The sequence below is a fragment of the Salvelinus fontinalis genome, chromosome 6, assembly GCF_029448725.1.
Source record: "Salvelinus fontinalis isolate EN_2023a chromosome 6, ASM2944872v1, whole genome shotgun sequence".
NCBI classification, from domain to species: Eukaryota; Metazoa; Chordata; class Actinopteri; order Salmoniformes; family Salmonidae; genus Salvelinus; species Salvelinus fontinalis.
Window position 1 is genome coordinate 9,345,818 of NC_074670.1, and position 18,117 is coordinate 9,363,934.

Below are 18,117 nucleotides of genomic sequence, written 5' to 3' on the forward strand. Positions count from 1 at the left end.
TTCATTTATTCCATAGGATAATTTTTAGATTCACTTAAAATAAGGTCTGTGTTTCGTGTAGGCTTACACCACCTCGCCAATTTTATAACTGTGTAGATATCCATAGGACAAGGTAACTCTGATCAATATTGGCTAAATATAAGCAAAGATAAAAAAAAATTGTAGAGTGGATTTATGAAAACGTGTTGACAAACGTTACCTTATCCTAGTGAGATTTACACGGGTATCAAAATGTCGAGGCGGTTTAAGCCTGCACGAAACACAGACCTTATTTGAAGTAGATCAAGACATTCTCTATGGAAGACATGAACGGTAAAATAACGAAGGAACCCCTTTCAAGTTCAGCCGCAAGTTATTACAGGAATTATAACGCGTCGACTATTTCGCTCTAAACCATATACCTTTGACTAATCCGGAAACTATCACCTCGAAAACAAAACATTTATTCCGTTCCGTATTTTATCTAACGGGTGGCATCCATGAGTCTAAATATTCCTGTTACATTGCACAACCTTCAATGTTATCATAATTAGTTCGCAAAGAGCCAGGCGGCCCAAACTGTTGCATATACCCTGACTCTGCGTGCAATGAACGCAAGAGAAATGACACAATTTCACCTGGTTAATATTGCCTGCTAACCTGGATTTCTTTTAGCTAAATATGCAGGTTTAAAAAATATATACTTGTGTATTGATTTTAAGAAAGGCATTGATGTTTATAGTTAAGTACACATTGGAGCAATGAAAGTCATTGATTGATTGTTTTTTTATAAGATAAGTTTAATGCTAGCTAGCAATTTACCTTAGCTTACTGCATTCGCGTAACAGTTGGGCTCCTCGTGGAGTGCAATGTAATCAGGTGTTAGAGCATTGGACTAGTTAACTGTAAGGTTGCAAGAGTGAATCCCCCGGGCTGACAAGGAAAAAAATCTGTTCCTAGGCCATCTTTGAAAATAAGAATGTGTTCTTACCTGACTTGCCTAGTTAAATAAATATGAAATAAAGATGTAATTTAAAAAATAAATAAATAAATAAAAAGGCTAATCAGCGCCCAAAATAACCTGATTTTCGATTGTTATGAAAACTTTAAAATCGGCCATTCCGATTAATCGGTCGACCTCTAATTTGGAGTAAGAGTCTATCCCAAGACATACCAGACAACATACACATAGCCACATTCAGAAAAACAGACATTGTTTGCATCATTACCTAGCAACGCAATACTGCTGTGACTAGGGTGGCACATTTTGGGGAATATTCAGAGGTGGAAACGTTCCATGGGAATATATAGGAATTAATATTAATACCATTTAAAATGCAGATGTTTTTTGCTTTGGAGATATTTACAATATGGAGACCGAAACATAAACCTTTTACCTTATAAGTAGACAATTGCCACTGATTAAATGCTTGCAATAGAAATAAAAACATTGTTACAAATTGAACGAGTTGACTTCACATGGGATGATTTCACTGAACAAAAGGGAATATTGAATGAGCCATCGCATCTCCCAAAAACATTAACATACATCTGTAAAATGAGAGTCCAGAAACTAAAGCTTTGGTTGTCTCCCAAGTCTTCTCCTTGGACCTCCTCAATGTCCACCTCTTGAACATCAGACTCTGAGGCCTCATCTTCACTGTCACTTTCCAACCCTGTTGAGGATGGATCGTTGTCAGGCTCAAAAAGCCAAAAATTTGCCTGGATGGCCACCAATTTTTCAACCCTTGTATTGGTCAGCCTGTTGCGTGCTTTGGTGTGTGTGTTCCCAAACAAGGACCAGTTGCGCTCTGAGGCGGCTGATGTTGGTGGGATTTGGAGGATGATGGAGGCAACAGGGGAACGAGCCTCAGATTCACAAAGTCCCTTCCACCAGGTGGCTGATGAGATATGTTGGCACGACTGCCATATTGCATCTCCATCCCAAAGCCTTTGCTTGGAAGTGTACTTTGCCAGACTGCCAAGAACCTTTCTCTTACATCTACAAGCAGAGTCTGAACGTCAGACAGGATGGCATTGTCTCCCTCAATCCGTGTAATGGCTACTGCTATAGGTTTCAGGAGTTTCAGGCTGCTTACCACTCTCTCCTAAAATACATCATCCGGGAGGATCCTCTTGATGGGGCTGTCCATATCAACAGACTGTGATATGGCCATTTCTTGGAGACTCCTTCCCATCCAGGAGCCTGTCAAACATGATCACAACACTACCCCAACGGGTGTTGCTGGGCAGCTTCAATGTGGTGCTCTTATTCTTCTCACTTTGCTTGGTGAGGTAAATTGCTGCTATAACTTGACCCTTCACACACCGAACCATTTCCTTGGCTCTCTTGCAGAGTGTATCCACCGTTTTCAGTACCATGATGTCCTTGAGGAGCAGATTCAATGCATGAGCCGTGTAATGTGAGGGTAGGACTCCTCCACTTTAGACCAAGCAGCCTTCATGTTTGCAGCACTGTCACCCGTGAAAATACGTTCTGTGGTCCAAGGTCATTGATGAATGCCTTCAGCTCATCTGCAATGTAGAGACCGGTGTGTCTGTTGTCCCTTGTAGAATACTGGTTGAGGGGAGATGATATAGCTAATTATTCCTTGCACACGAACATTCGACCACCCATTAGAGATGATTGCAATACAGTCTGCTTTCTCTATGATTTGCTTGACCTTCACCTGAACTCTGGTTGGAGGGGTGTATGCTGGGTGAAGAACATTCAGAAATCTCTTCCAATACACATTGCCTGTGAGAATCAGAGGTGAACCAGTTGCATACAGAGCTCGAGTAAGACATTCATCAGCATCTGACTACGTTCCTCCATTGAGTAAAAAAAACTGATTCAAGGAGGACCATGAGCTGTTGCTATCGATAAGATGTCTGAGTCATAATTTTCACTTATAATAGAAGTATAGGGACTTCGGTCAGAGGTTGCTTGTTGTGAGCGCTGAGGGAACTTTATGCACCTGGCCAGATGATACTGCATCTTTGTTGCATTCTTCACATTTAATTTGGCACAGTATTTACAAGTGTACACAGCTTTTCTTTCTACATTAGCTGCAGTGAAATGTCTCCACACATCAGATAGTGCCCGTGGCATTTTCCTGTAAAGATAGTAAAAAAAAATAGTAAAAAAATATTTTAAAAATACAATTCCATGTAGAGATAAATAGTTAAGCAGTTAGATTAAACAACTCCTTTGTAAGATAAATGGTTTAAAATTAAACCTGTAAGGAAACAGGTGAATTTACACTCAGTTAGCAGGCTCAAGCAAGCTAAATCCTAAATGTTAGCAAAAACTGACTAGCAGAAATTGTTAACACGTTAGAAATGATTTAAACACTTTGCTGTAGGCTACTATTTACTAGTTATCAAAAAATCATGTATATCATATAAAATGTATTCACCCCACTCAGTATTTTAGTCAAAAATTACCAGAAAGCATGTAGTCCTTGGCTCAGACAGTGTAGTAGTGTGGGCTCAATAGCATCTCATTAGTGTGCAAGATCTTGAGAATCAGCTGTACATGTGATGGAAGAATACACTGTGCATGCAGAGGGTTGCAATTCAATTGGGAATAGTAGAACCAAAATATGCCACAAGACCTAGAATTGCCTTGTGTATCCCACAAAAAAGGTTCACCGTTATAAGCTAACTTTTTTGATGAATTTAAGCAAAATTCCAAATTCCCAGGTTTAACTGCCCATGGAAATTTCTCGGCAAGTTTGACCCTTTGCAACCCTAGCGGTTACAGATCCACCGTCTCATCTGCCACTATAAAAAGCATTGAGACGTTCCAACATTTGCAACATTGAAATCGATCTCCACTGGGTACTATAATAATGAATGTGTCTGGAGTCGGGACGAGACAAAGCTTTTCTCTGCCGGTCGAAATCATGATTCAGCATAGTTTTTCTGGATATATGCAAAGAAATGTCAATAGAAAAACAGGTCAAATGAAAACAAATGCAGCCTGTTTGCTGTCTTTCAACTTCAGTCTGAAGTGATTGTGCTAAGTGTATAGCTAGCAAGGGGGAGGAGCCTCCATAGCAACCATTTTCAGGTAGTTATGCTTTACATGGCAGTCAGAAAGAGACCATGCCACAGCCATGATAAATGTCCTAATACATGGCCTCATGTATTATTTGCTTAAGTATAAAAGCTGATTGAGTGAAATGTTGCGCAAGCTGAGAAAACGAAATCCAAGCTTCATTCCTCTAAGACAGTCATGTAACAGGAGTAGAGAGCAAGTGGTGGAACACACTGTGTTGCTGTCTTCTCTCGTTCTGTCTTTCCGCTCGTGGTCCCCAAGGGAGATACGACTGAAACAATTTCTGAGGAGTTCATCAAACAGAGTAACCATGCATTAATTGTGAACTGAACTGCCATCCAAGCAATTAAAACCTAACGCCCTGGTGGACTCCTTGTGGAGTACTCAGCCTGTACTCTGCCTGCCAGCCAGCCAGGCTGCCTGCCAGCCAGGCTACCAGCTGTATTGCTGTATTGAGTGAGCCACCTGAGATCAGGTTCCACAGCAGAGGCACAGGGCAGAGCAGCCCAGGTGACACAGGTACTTACTGTATAGAATGACGAAGCTGGAGAGAGATGGGGAGACAGAGCACGCAGATGGTCAGAGTGAGAGCATGACCACAAAAGGGAAATGAAGAGCATGCAAGGGAGGGTTATTCATGTTCTCTCAGACAGTCAAGGCAACTGATTCTAAGATCCAACAATGCTTCAATTATGAATGTACACTTCTCAAAAAAATAAAGGGAACACTTAAACAACACAATGTAAACTCCAAGTCAATCACACTTCTGTGAAATCAAACTGTCCACTTAGGAAGCAACACTGATTGACAATAAATTTTACATGCTGTTGTGCAAATGGAATAGACAAAAGGTGGAAATTATAGGTAATTAGCAAGACACCCCCAATAAAGGAGTGGTTCTGCAGGTGGTGACCACAGACCACTTCTCAGTTCCTATGCTTCCTGGCTGATGTTTTGGTCACTTTTGAATGCTGGCGGTGCTCTCACTCTAGTGGTAGCATGAGACGGAGTCTACAACCCACACAAGTGGCTCAGGTAGTGCAGCTCATCCAGGATGGCACATCAATGCGAGCTGTGGCAAGAAGGTTTGCCGTGTCTGTCAGCGTAGTGTCCAGAGCATGGAGGCGCTACCAGGAGACAGGCCAGTACATCAGGAGACGTGGAAGAGGCCGTAGGAGGGCAACAACCCAGCAGCAGGACCGCTACCTCCGCCTTTGAGCAAGGAGGTGCACTGCCAGAGTGCTGCAAAATGACCTAAAGTATCTATAGTTAACCAGAAACAGAGGGAGGGTGTGTGTGTGCGCATTGCTGCTGGACAGGGTTGGTGGCAGTGTGTCCAAAAGAGTTTGTGTCTGCAATGCTGGGCCCAGGGGCCACCAGTACCAGTGACTGGACATGACACACAAGTATAGCAACACTGAACCAGACACTGGCTTAGCAAGAGCTTTGTACAACTAGATACTTACACATTACATGACAAATTCATTAGGTTTTGTGCTTAAGTAAATCAGAAACCTAAACAGAACCTAAAAGCAGCATGGAATTATATTAACTTGGTATCTGAATTAGAAAGCAAAATACACTTGAAAGAGTAAGGCCTTGTTTTATTTTAGAAATTCTATGCATGTAATTTCCTATTTGTTCAAGTTATTGGGAATATAGTCTACTGGGCATATATGCAACATTCCCACGACTTGCACACTGCCACACTGAAAAGGAAGAATACAAAGGGCGAGATGTAAGAGGCTTTAAAAAAATAGGGGGGCGCACAATTGGCCCATCTTCCGGGTTAGGGGAGGGTTTGGCTGGGGTAGGCAGTCAATGTAAAATAAGAATTTTTTCTTAAATGACTTGCCTAGTTAAATAATGGTTAAATAAAATAAAAACGAGGAATGGCACAGGGATTAAGTGATATGGACAGTCACGAAGAGGAGAATAATACTGATTGAGTGAATGTGGCAAAAGGACGAGTGGCAGACAAATTCTTCAGCTCAACCTTCTCGGGGACAACACACACTTATGAACATACTAAAAACGCAGGATGACCAAACATGTACTCGCGGACCACACACACGTTTTCCTTCACCACTGGTGCTGTACAGCTCAGTGTTTCCGCCTCAGTCATTTAGCGGTGGTGGCACGCCACAGCAAAATCATTTCTGCCACACCCCCCAAAAATATGTAACACAAAAATTGAAGTATGCCGAGGCACACTGAAGGTAAGATGCTAGAACAGTCCTCATTTACTATTTCTCTGTTAACTAAACGATTAATAAATAGAAAAATCACATCCCCATAGTATAATAAAAATGATCTATTTACCTAGTCTGTTGTGTGTTCTATGCAAGAAACACCATAAATACAAACGTGGACACCCCTTCAAATTAGAAGACACGTCATGCAATCTCCATAGAAAAGCATTCCCAGAAGAATAGCCTTATTGAAGAGTTCAGTTATTTTCAAAAGTGGCACCATCATAGGATGCAACTATCCAACAAGTCGGTTTGTAAAATTTCTGCCCTGCTAGATCTGCCGGTCAACAATAAGTGAAAAAAATAGTGACGACGTCTTCTGTGAGAAGTACAGGCACGAGGTGTCTCACATAACACAGAGTACACCAAACATTATGAACACTTTCCTAATGTTGAGTTGGCTTGATGTCCTTTGGGTGGATGTCATAAGGTGAATGCACCAATTTGTAAGTCGCTCTGGATAAGAGCGTCTGCTAAATGACTTAAATGTAAATGTAAATGGTGATGGACCATTCTTGATACACATGGGAAACTTGTGAAAAAAACAGCAGCATTGCATTTCTTGGCACAAATTGGTCCGCCTGGCACCTACTACCATACCCTGTTCAAAGGCACTTACATATTTTGTCTTGCCCATTCACCCTCTGAATGGCACACATACACAATCCATGCATCAATTGTCTCAAGGCTTAAAAATCCTTCTTTAACCTGTCTCCTCCCCTTCATCTACACTGATTGAAGTGAATTTAACAAGGGACATTAATAAGGGATCATTGCTTTCACCTGGTCAGCCTATCAGGGAAAGAGCAGGTGTTCTTAATGTTTTGTATACTCAGTGTATATTCACTGTGTTTATGCAAGTTTGAGACAATTCATCAATACATGCTAAATAGTAGAAACATCACATTTGGGATCTAGCTCATGATTTGCCCATTGTAAATGGAGAAATGCTGAAGCATGGGGTTACCCATTTATTTATAGTCACTATGCTGCATCAGTTGGGCTACAGGTGATCATTCTTATTGCTAACAGCATACCTGATAATATGGACCAACCTATATGCAAGGTCCAATATGTAAAAATTATTGGAAATCATTTTACAAATACTATTGGGCTCAGTACTGGAGGTGGAAATTATATTTTAGATGGTGTCATAATTTTATTTTAATTCATTTTGGAATAGAATGTCATTTTATGGGCCTCCCGGGTGGCGCAGTGGTCTAGGGCACTGCATCGCAGCGCTAGCTGCGCCACCAGAGTCTCTGGGTTCGCGCCCAGGCACTGTTGCAGCCGGCCGCAACCGGGAGGTCCGTGGGGTGGCGCACAATTGGCCTAGCGTCGTCCGGGTTAGGGAGGGTTTGGCCGGTAGGGATATCCTTGTCTCATCGCGCACCAGCGACTCCTGTGGCGGGCCTGGCGCAGTGCGCGCTAGCCAAGGGAGCCGGGTGCACGGTGTTTCCTCCGACACATTGGTGCGGCTGGCTTCCGGGTTGGAGGCGCACTGTGTTAAGCAGTGCGGCTTGGTTGGGTTGTGTTTCGGAGAACGCATGGCTTTCGACCTTCTTCTCTCCCGAGCCCTTACGGGAGTTGTAGCGATGAGACAAGATAGTAATTACTAACAATTGGATACCACAAAAATTGGGGAGAAAAGGTGGTAAAATTAAATTTAAAAAAATAAATTAAAAAAAGGTAATTTTATAAAGTCAGCAGAACAGCTTCTCAGAGATGTACTACCTAAAAACTTGTGCAATTTGCTCACAGATCTTTCATTGTCAGTTTTTACCAATTTGCAACAGACACAGAGACCGAGAGCGTGCAAGACAGAGTTTAGCTGTGAACATTGGAAGAGCAATCTGATCAATGTGACGACTGCAACATAATACAGTATTGGGAGGCGCTAAATAATATAAAGACCAGAATTAAATTCTCAGAACAAAGTAAAGTCCAGAATGTGGCAGCAGCACAAGCCTAAGCCCTGCTGCCGGGCCAGTGTTGGGAAATAGTCTAAAATAACCTGACATTGCTGAATTAGTAGGAGCATAACTGCCTGCAGAACAAGATAACTGCTGATACTGAATAAGCAGCAGTTGTTGCAATTTGAACCAGAATAAAAATAAGCATTATAGGCCCTCACAATTTTTTGATAGATATCTTCTCACGAGCATTACCAACTCTCCTCCTCTGCATCATGTGTGAATGATTATGGGTCATGCCTAATGCATTAGCCACATTTTTTTGAAATGACAATGAAGACCATTGTTCATCAATAAAACGCAAAGTCGAACACCTAAATTAATCCAGGATTAGCCTAATACTCTAATCTCTCTCATTCAGCCTATTATCTGTGTCAGTTAAGGAGGCAGCAAGACCGAATGTAAGATTCAGCTTTGCGTCGTTAAATCTAAAGAATATCAGCCACACATAGCAAAGCCAACTACCGATAATTCACTTGACTAAAGGCCCAGAAGAGATCTACATTAATGTATGATGCACGTGTGCATAACTCAAGGCAGCAGATAGAAACAATCCATTGGTAAACAAAATATTGAATCACAACATCTTTTGCATAGAAGTGTGGGCTATAGCATTTTACTTTAATTGTTTAGAATATGGAATCAAGTAATAGACACTCGCTATAGGCATCATGCATGTTTACTTTTAAAAAGAGATTTAAATTCTGCCCACACCTTAAAAACTTCTTGTCAATCACTTTGAAAAAAATCGTGCCCAATTTAAACGGCCTCGTACTCTGTTCTAGATGATACAATATGCATATTATTATTACTATTGGATAGAAAACACTCTGAAGTTTCTAAAACTGTTTGAATTATATCTGTGAGTAAAACAGAACTCATTTGGCAGCAAACTTCCATACAGGAAGTGAAAAATCTGAAAACGAGGCACTGTTTTAGGGCCTGCCTATTCAACTGGCTTTTATTTATCGATATGTATGAACTTCATACGCCTTCCACTAGATGTCAACAGGCAGTGGAAGGTGGAATGGGGTGTCTAGCTTGATTTGAGGCCGAATAAGAGCTTTGAGTGACAGGTCCGGTATTTTCTTTGTCTTCGACGGCGCGCGGGGGAGCTGGACATTGTCTTCTGAAAAGCGTTCGGTATACACGGCGAATATCTCCGGCTCTGATTTTATTTGATACATATGAGAAAAACAAAGTAGGATTTTCAACCGAGTTTGACCAGTTTATTCAACGTTTATTGGGAATTTTGGAATTTTCCGTTCTTTGCGCCAAGAGAGGATGGGAATGGTCGCGCCACAATGCTAGCCAAGGTTGCTAATTCGACAGAAGAAATGGACATTCTAAAACCAAACAACGATTTATTCTGGAAATAGTACTCCTTGTACAACATTCTGATGGAAGCTCAGCAAAAGTAAGAAAACATTTGATGTTATTTCGTATTTCTGTGTAATATGTTGCTGCCTATTCTCCGCCGTGTTGGTGAGTGCCGTCTCACAATAACCCAAGCTGTATGTTGTGGTAAAGTTATTTTGAAAAATCTAACAGCGGTTGCATTAAGAACCAGTGGATCTTTCATTTGCCATACAAGTATTTTTATGTAAAGTTTATGATGAGTTCTTTGGTCAGATTAGGTGAGTGTCCAAAATATCTCCGGACATTCTGGGGAAATGTTGCTACGTATTCACAATGTATAACCACGATTTGCAGCTCTAAATATGCACATTTTCGAACAAAACATAAATGTATGGTATAACATGATGTTATAAGACTGTCATCTGATGAAGTTGTCCAAAGGTTAGTGATTAATTTTATATCTATTGCTGGTTTTTGCGAAAGCTACCTTTGCGGTGAATAAATATCTTTGTGTGTTTGGCTATTGTGGTAAGCTAATATAATTCTATATTGTGTTTTCGCTGTAAAACACTTAAAAAATTGCAAATATTGGCTGGATTCACAAGATGTTCATCTTTCATTTGCTGTACACCATGTATTTTTCATAAATGTTTTATGATGAGTATTTATGTATTTCACGTTGCTCTACGTAATTATTCTGGCTGCTTTGGTGCTATTTTTGATGGTGGCTGCAATGTAAAACTATGATTTATACCTCAAATATGCACATTTTCGAACATAAATGTATTGTATAACATGTTATAAGACCATCATCTGATGAAGTTGTTTCTTGGTTAGTGACTAATTTTATCTCTATTTTGTCTGTTTTGTGAAAGCTACCTATGCGGTGGAAACATGGTGAAAATATGCAGTTGTGTGTTTGGCTATTGTGGTTAGCTAATATAAATACATAGTGTTTGCTGTAAAACATTTTGAAAATCGGAAATGATGGCTGGATTCACAAGATGTTTATCTTTCATTTGCTGTATTGGACTTGTGATTTCATGAAAATTATATTATATGATATCCCTGTCCTGTTAGGCTAGGCTATGCTAGTCAGCTTTTTTGATGAGGAGGATCCCGGATCCAGGAGGGTGATGAAGTAGAGTTAACAGAAATGAGATCAAATTTTCTTTCTTTTTTTTACTGCTTTGGCCTAACTCGAATGGTTTGAAATTATAGAGCAAACATGTCGTGACCCACGAATGATGCAGCGCCCACCCTTGGGCCAATTGAGATAATGTGACTAACAAATTTCAGTTAATTACTATAGCTCCAGCCTTGGGCCAATCAGTGTAATTTTGTAAGTGGCGGATCTCTATGGCAAGACTCAATTCAAAGTTGTCAAACTTGTCCCAGTGCTGTCTGAGATACTGCGTGTGACCAACGAACAGAGACAGATCCACAGTTCCCTCCCTGATTTTATCGTTGGGGATAAAGGGTGTTGTCACCATAAGAGGGTATTTTTGTTGACAGCGTTATGCTAGTTCACACGCGCAGTTTTACGACAGGTCTGATTTATAACAAAACATGTGTAGGTATGGCATTTGCCAAGTTTATACATTTTAGACCTACTTTCAGAAATGGCGCAAGCTGATATTTAGTGTGAAATGTACCGTTATAAATGAGGCCCCTGGTGTAAAAGTTGACTTATGCCACTTTCACTGTAGTCAGAATGGTTGGAATGTAATGTGACTGTTTGGATCCCAGTCAGGTTCTTTCTAAGATTTTAGATGGGAGTTAAGGACTGAACAGCTGTAGCTTGCTTAGACTGTTTCCATTTCTATAGACTTGTCTTTAGGGCCAAGCCCTAACTTGGTAACGGCACAGATTAAATAGGAGCATAGCATCTTAACCTATCCACAGCAATACTGTAAAATCTTTTACATAAGCTACCGGCCTATTTATTGCGTTGCAGAATGTTTGAATTTTTTGCTGTACTTGGCAAAGGACTGTGGCGGTTTCTGAAAGAGAAAACGATGGAAAATGTGACCCGTTTCAGGAAGCTAGGCGTATGTCGCACGTCACTACTTCACAGGAGAAGAATTTAATGTAGTTATAATTTTTTAACAAAACACGTTTTTTTTGGCAGAAATACGTTCTGGAACATATGCACTTACATGTGCTTTAACCAAACTTGTATGCCATCTGTAAATACAAATAGAATTGTTGGTTTAGCCTCAAAAAAAAAAAGACAGGAACCTACCCACTAGCCATGATTGGCTAAGATAATGGATGGACTGGACATGCTGAGAAGAGTTTGGATTGGTCTGCCATGTAGCATAATTCTGTCGATAATATGAGCTACTCAGATGATACTTGCTACCGTGGCTTTTTTGAGACATGTTAGCCATGGAGAACTGCAAAAGTGTTGCTACTGCTCAACACAATTGCTGCAAAAATCAGTGGGAAAAAGTTGGACTAATTTCTGTACAGTCAACTTGAACCGGAGTGGCTTTAAACAGGCCCAAGTAGCTACAAACAAAAACGGAAACGACACAGGACGTCTTCGTTAAACTGGAGTTCCAGTCTGCCGTGAAGCGTTCATCCATGTATACTGGACAAAAATAAAAGCAACAATTTCAAAAGATTTTACTGAGTTACAGTTCATAAGGAAATCAGTCAACTAAAATAAATTCATTAGGTACTTATCTATGCATTTCACATGACTGGGAATACAGATAAACTTTTGTTGGTCAGATACCTTAAAAAAAAAAAAAAAAAAAGTAGGGGCATTGATCAGAAAAGCACAGTATTTGGTGACCACAATTTGCCTCATGCAGAGCAACATCTCCTTCGCATAGAGTTGATCAGCCTGTTCATTGTGACCTGTAGAATGTTGTCCCACTCCTCTTCAATGGTTGTGTTCGAAATTGCTGGATATTGGCGGGAACTGGAAGACCCTGTCGTCCACGTTGATCCAGAGTATCCCAAACAAGCTCAATGGGTGACATATCTGGTGAGTATGCAGGCAATGGAAGAACTGGGACATTTTCAGCTTCTAGGAATTGTGTACAGATCCTTGGAACATGGGGCCATGCATTATAATGCTGAAACATGAGGTGAATGTGGCGGATGAATGGCAAGACAATGGGGCTCAAGAGCTCGCCACGGTATTTCAATGCCTTCAAATTCCCATCAATAAAATGCAATTGTGTTTATTGGCCGTAGCTTATGCCTGCTCCTAACATAACCCCACTGCCACATGGGGCACTCCGTTCACAACATTTAAGTCAGCAAACCGCTCGCCCACACAACGCCTTGCACATGGTCTGTGGTTGTGAGGCCAGTTGGACGTACTGCCAAATTATCTAAAATGATGTTGGAGGTGGCTTATTGTAGAGAAATGAACATTCAATTATTTGGCAACAGCTCTGGTGGACATTCAACAGTCAGCATGCCAATTGCATGCTCCCTTAAAACTTGAGACATCTGTGGAATTGTGTTGTGTGACAACTGAACATTTTATAGTGACCTTTTATTGTCCCCAGCACAAGGTGTGCCTGTGTAATAATCATGTTGTTAGCTTCTTGATATGCTACACCTGTCAGGTGGATGGACTATCTTGGCAAAGGAGAAATGTCACTAAAGGGATGCAAACAAATTTGTGCACAACATTTGAGAAATAAGCCTTTTGTGCGTATGGAACATTTCTGGGGACTTTGAGATCAACACTTTACATGTTAAGTTTATATTGTTGTTTAGTGTATACGGGTAAGAGTCTAGCTACAATCAGATATACGTTAATATTTGTCAGAAAGCCATTTTCATTGCAACTTAAAGTTTACTGTTAGCTAGCTAGTGAACGTTAGGTAGCTGGATCACTAGCTAATGTTACGTGTATGATCTGTGTAGTAGCTAGTAATATTATTCTTATGTCATCAAGCAATTGCATTGCTAGTTACAGCCAAAAGTTAGCTAACTAGCTAACATTGAACCTAGTTTGTTAGCTTTAGCTACCTGCAGATTTATACTACAGTATTGCATGGATTTATGGTTCATTGCTTCGCTAGCTATCTACATGTCTATACAAAAAAAGACTCCACTTTCCCAGATGATTAAATGACCCATCAAGATAGCCAGGTGTGTCTGGGGTTGATTACAGCCATCTATTGTATTTCATGTGTACAGTGGTTCCTCCTTTAAAAGTTGCGAGCTTACACCGCAGGTACCCAGCGTCACGGCTTCATTGGTCCAGACCACCACAAGGGGGAGTTAGAGCACTCATTATGCATTTGGGTCCCAAGGTTTTTATATGATCAATCATATAGAATGGTTCCAATGAATAATTTGACGCGAGCCACCACTCCCTGGTGACTTTCTTAAAACAATGGAATCACAATAATGCTAAGGGTCTACTGCTCTGAATCAACCATGGGATCAGCTAGAGCATTGTAGCTACGCTGCTTAGCAGAACGTAAGCGGTCTGAAGCAGATCATAAGTTTAGTGAAATAAAATAAAATTTTAAGCTAATGCCAGGAAAAAAAGACAAAAACCATCTAGTTAACGTGTAGGTTGAAGATTACAAGGTTAAGACAAGGGGGTTCTAATATACCATAACTCTTTGCTATTTATGAGACCAGCTTTGCTAATTAGAAACTGCCCTCAGTCATAATATTTCTATAGGCGGTAGGCTACACTCTTCTGGGCAGTTCACGCTAGAACCCTGTATGGAAGATATCAGGGATTTACACTAGAGCTAGCCCTCAACAGGCCTACAATCCCCGGCCTAAAGTGGACACTTTCGCTACACCAAATACAATAACGTTACACCGCAGAGAATGACAATATTTTTCAATTTGATGTGCGACATGAGAGATGCACACGTTATGCAAGTGTTGCACACCAACAGATGGAGAAAACCTACACCAGTCGAGCAATTCATTTCAACAATAATCTATTCGAGTCTATTTCTTCAGAGCCTAGACCTATATAAAATAACCTAACTGGCTGAGGTAGGCTATGAGGCTTAACAGCGTAATAGAAGCAGGATTTTTTACATTTATTAGGCCTACTTACAATTGCAACTGGTCAAATGTAGCATCCTACATAAAACAATCATTTAAAGAAAAAAAGTCTGCACATTCAAACTAAAACAAACTAATAATTAAAAGCGCACATTTGTAAATCCCAAACTCTAAAAGTAATTGGAAAGGTAAATACAAATTATGTGACATTGTGGTTACAATAAAGAATTTAGCCCAGAATGCAAATGTTTCCTATTAGCAGGACAATAGACTTTTTATAGCCCGGCTACTGTTGTGAAAATCACTCAACTTGCAATGTAGTCGATGCTTAAGTACTCTAAAGTGTTACATTTCTAACTCAAAACAGCATTTCTTAAACAACATCTTTATGCTTTGTTAATCTTCTTGATCTTCCTCTTTTTCTGTAACAATTTTGAGCAAATTGCTCAAGGGCCACGGTTGATTTGTCTTTGAAAATGATGTTATTGAATGTCTCGCCTGCTTTGATCCATGCCTGGGCTTGCACGACAGAAAGTTCTTTGTCAGACGAATCATTGACTCACGTGTTGAAAAGGGCGAGGATCGAGATGGAGTCACAATCCATGCCAGGCACACCTGTGAGCTCTGGAACTCCACCTCGGACAGGCAGAGACAACATACGTGGCAGGTTCATCAGGTCTTAGGTTCACCCTGACATTTCCATTCCTCTTCTGACAATAGAACTTGACCAACTGCTCACCAGGCACAGCAAGGGCCGCCCGGAACGTTATGCTGTTCTGCTATTCAAAGGATGTGTAACCAAAGAGATACCACGAGTGGTCACAGAATACATAGCCTTCCCGCTGTGGACCGTTTCGCGCTGCTCTGAAACAAGCATGGAGAAACAAACATTTTCAAATAGTCCATGATATTCTTAAGATCTGTGTTAACTGAATATGAGCAAGTGATGTCTGCTAAATAATCAAGTTTGATTTATTTCTGGAGAAACCTTTCTAAATAACAAACTGGCTTTGTTTACAAATTAGTGAGATTGGGTGAGACAATGTTCAAGAATCGCCTTTTTCCCCTCACTCACTAGGTTAAATGAAAACGAAATCTCCAAAATATTGTTACTTTTTAACAAAGCGATTATTATTAATTTATTTAGAATTATATAAAAGCCCCTTTGATATTCTCACAGATCCTAACAGAAAATGCTCCTTAGAGGATTGGAGGACTCTAAATGAATATCTAAATGTAATTAGTATATTTTTTTCAATACGCTGTAGGCCTACCATACGGGAAATGAGTCTCACTAGTGTTGAGTAATGTGCTGTTAAAAATGGTGTAGGTCTTATTTATTTAAAGAGCATATAAAAAAGTTAGAAGCAATTGCCTACAACTATTTTAGCAGTGTTTTGCACTGCTCTGAGGCAACATTGGTCTTGATAAATCAATGAGATTTTTATTTTCACTTAAAATAAAAAAATTAAAATAAAATAAAAATCGCCATTTGGGTATTGGTTAGACAAGAATTTGAAAATTCATGTGCAGAAATGTTATGCTTTTAGTGTAACTTTTACTTAACTAGGCAAGTCAGTTAAGAACAAAATCGTATTTCCAAGGAGAGCCTACTCCTTCCTCGTGCCCTGCAGGGAATCTTTAGCTAAATAGTCCAGTACTGTACTGCAGACCGTCAAATTGTACAGCGCTATATTTTCCATCCAGCAAGTACCAGTCAAAAGTTTGGACTGTTGGAATTGGCTAAACTTCGAACATTGAGATATTAAATAAATGAGACAAAGCCTTGAATAAAAAGAGTTTGTAAAAAGCCAGAAGGCTTTGGAATGTGTTTGATGGAGGAGAGGAGAGCGATGTGTTGATATAGGGAAGACAGATGGATATCTGTGGGTCAGGAGGTGAGGGGTGAGGTCAGTTCCTCTAAAGGGAGTAATCAGGGTTGCTATTGGATTACCTTCTTTCCTGTGGAGCCATAAACTGTAAGGAAGAGGAGTGTCATAAGTAGGATGCATATAAACTGTGATGTCTGAAATGTTTTGCTGTCTGATTTCAGCTGCACAGAACCTTTGGGAAGAATTAAACTTGGTTAAAGCTTCTCTAGTGTCCGTGAGTTATTTACTCTGGAAAAATAAGAACCTAACAGGAGACACCTAATCATTCCAGGATTTTTCTATATTTTTACTAATTTTCTACATTGTAGAATAATAGTGAAGACATCACAACTATGAAATTACATATGGAATCAGTTAAGAACAAAGACAGCCTACTCCTTCCTCCCCATCAGGGGATTGAACATCGGTCTCCTGTCTGCATGACACAGGGATTCTTTAGCTAAATAGCCCAGTACTGTACTGCCGACAGGCATGTTGTACAGCACCATATTTTCCGTTCCATTCTAACAGAAACCTAGAGGGTTTTTGTTTTTCATGGAATAGAAACACCATAATATTAAAACAAAAACCTCATTCCAGGATTTCTTAATTTTTACTATTTTCTACATTGTAGAATAATAGTGAAGCCACCACAACTATGAAATAACACCGGTCTCCCCTGTCCCCTGCATTCTTGTAGTAGATGTCGATCGATTATGAGTTAACAACGCCGATACCGATTATTGGAGGACAAAAAAGCCGATAGCGATTAATCGGACAATTTTTTAAATGTATTTGTAATAATGACAATTACAACAATACTGAATGAACACTTATTTTAACTTACTATAATACATCCATAAAATCAATTTAGCCTCAAATAAATAATGAACCATGTTCAATTTGGTTTAAATAATGCAAAAACAAAGTGTTGGAGAAGAAAGTAAAAGTGCAATATGTGCCATGAACGCAAGAGAAGTGACACAATTTCACCTGGTTAATATTGCCTGCTAACCTGGATTTCATTTAGCTAAATATGCAGGTTTAAAAATATATACTTCTATGTATTGATTTTAAGAAAGGTATTGAGGTTTATGGTTAGGTACACGTTGGAGCAACGACAGTCCTTTTTCGCGAATGTACACTGCATCGATTATTTGCAACGCAGGACACGCTAGATAAACTAGTAATATCATCAACCATGTGTAGTTATAACTAGTGATTATGATTCATTGATTGTTTTTTTATAAGATAAGTTTAATGTTAGCTAGAAACTTACCTTGGATTCTTACTGCATTCGCGTAACAGGCGGGCTCCTCGTGAGGCAGGTGTGTTAGAGCGTTGGACTAGTTAACCGTAAGGTTTCAAGATTGAATCCCTGAGCTGACAAGGTAAAAATCTGTCGTTCTGCCCCTGAACAAGGCAGTTAACTTCTCTAGGGCAGGGGGCAGCATTCAGAATTTTGGATGAAAAGCATGCCCAAATGAAACTGCCTGCTTCTCGGGCCCAGAAGATATGATATGCTGGTATATTTGGATAGAAAACTCTAAAGTTTCCAAAACTGTTAAAATAGTGTCTGAGTATAACAGAACTGATTTGGCAGGTGAGAACCT

At 40.0% G+C, this 18,117-nt stretch overlaps 1 protein-coding gene across 3 annotated transcripts in view; it reads right to left on the reverse strand.

Annotated features, from left to right (window-relative positions):
• Positions 1 to 18,117, reverse strand: part of LOC129856969 (hormone-sensitive lipase-like) — a 50,936-nt gene that overhangs the window by 21,621 nt on the left and 11,198 nt on the right. The gene's annotated exons all lie outside the window — the stretch shown is intronic.